A 1,995-nucleotide genomic window follows, 5' to 3' on the forward strand; every position below is an offset into this window, starting at 1 on the left:
AAAATAAATAAAAAAAAGTTTGATAAAGTAATTTTTATTCTTTTTTTTATGTTACTATACCTGTCCATCATGACCATGATGAGCCTTTAAATCAAATCTGTTGAATTTAATTTTGGTCATCCACTGAGTCCAGTTACAGCTTAAATTGTTCACTAAACCTAAATGATGCTGACACTAACCTGAGAATCCTTGTTTGGGACTGAGCATAACTCTCAGCCTGAATGTATTATGATCATGTAGGACTGTGGAAACCATTACAGAATGAATGAGGTAATTCTCGGACGACTGAAACCTAAAGAAGAGAGAAAAGTAGACAGCAATGTTAAGAAAATTTTTTAAAAATAAATGAAGACATAAAAGAAAGGTAGGGGAGAGGGTTGCAGGGGAGGTGTGTGTGTGTGTGTGTGTGTGTGTGGAGGGGGGGGGGGGGGGGTGCGTCTAACGGTTTCCCCTCTACTTCAAACAGTGCTCTATAAACCATGGAAAGTTAACCAGCAGTTTCTGAACAAAAGCAACTGATTGTTATCTGAGGATACTTCTACAAATCAGAGAGCTGATGGCAGAGTAAACAAACAATGCTGCCTCAAAGAGCACAGTTGAACATGTAAACGGTGACCTTATTAAATAGTTCAAAGCAAATCAACTTTTGTTCATTTTCCACAGGATCACTTTTATAAATATTTGTGGGTGAGAAATGATCTCAGCCTAATTTTTGTTTGCCTAGTTATTACTGTGGCAAAATGTTTGTTTATGCATGCATCTATGTATTTAATCAACTATTTTCTATTTTCTTAATTTCTTAAACCATTTTAAATGGTGATCTGTTTTATATAATTGCATGGTTTTATTTTTTATTCATTTGTTTGACCTTTTTATTTAAATTTAGATTGTTTCAAATTATTGATTAAACTATTTTTGTATAAATAGCACAACCATTTTAAACCTCAGTTAAAAACCTTAGATTGAACCAAACTGTTCAGAACTTTGCGAAATGGAAAAGCAATGCAGTTGGTATAAAAGAAATGCAACCCTCTTAAAGCACCTCACTTACAGTAATACATTTTAATATCCATCTTCAATTTACTGTAAAAGAAACAATGAAAAATGGAAATGCACAACCTTTCATGACTAATATGACCTGCTTCATTTCCTTCTGGTACAAGCTATTCATCTCAGTGAGACATCTCAATGCCATTCTTATGCAGATCCTAAAGACCGCACTGATTCACTCTCCAAGGATGATCAAGAAAACGACAAGATCATTAGTAGCGCTGGTTTCACTGACTGTATAGGCTAGTTATACTGAAATTACTGCTCAGAGGTTGTTTTTTTCCTGTTCTTTTTTCCTAATATAAAGATCTATCTTAAAATGTTATCAGATATGTACAGTATTGGCATGAATTGTAATAATGTGTGATTTCCTCAGTATAAAAAAAAAGGAAAAAAAGCAGTACTTCACTGACATCACCAGCTCTTCACTGTTCTGACAGGAGTCCAACTAGGTCAGTGCTGTATCTCTCTCTCCGGTCAGTAGAGGGGGCCCAAGAGAAGAATTACTGCTTTTTAAACTGATGGCCACCATTAATTTTTTTTTATATAACTTAAAAATCTATTTGCCTGTAATAATTGTGACTCATATTCTTTCCCATAAAAGTGTTTGTAAAAAATAAAATAAAACAAAAACCATGTGGCTAAGGAACCAGTGAAGAATTATAAGGATGTGTATGGGACAGTACCCCAACAGTGATCATTACATGATCTAGAATATCTTAAAATAAACAAAATAATCGTAATAAAGCCTTATTATCTTAATAATTACTATACTTTCTTATAACAAAAGGTGTGTATGTATTATAACACGCCACGGGGTTTGGAATAACAGGTTTAATCCCAGATTATCTTCTTTCCTTGTTAAATCAAAATAGTGGAGATCATACAAAACGCATTTTAAATGCACTGACAAAGCGTCTGTCTAATCGATCACCGAGTGGCACT

Source organism: Carassius auratus, chromosome 9, assembly GCF_003368295.1.
Source record: "Carassius auratus strain Wakin chromosome 9, ASM336829v1, whole genome shotgun sequence".
In the NCBI taxonomy this organism is placed as follows: Eukaryota; Metazoa; Chordata; class Actinopteri; order Cypriniformes; family Cyprinidae; genus Carassius; species Carassius auratus.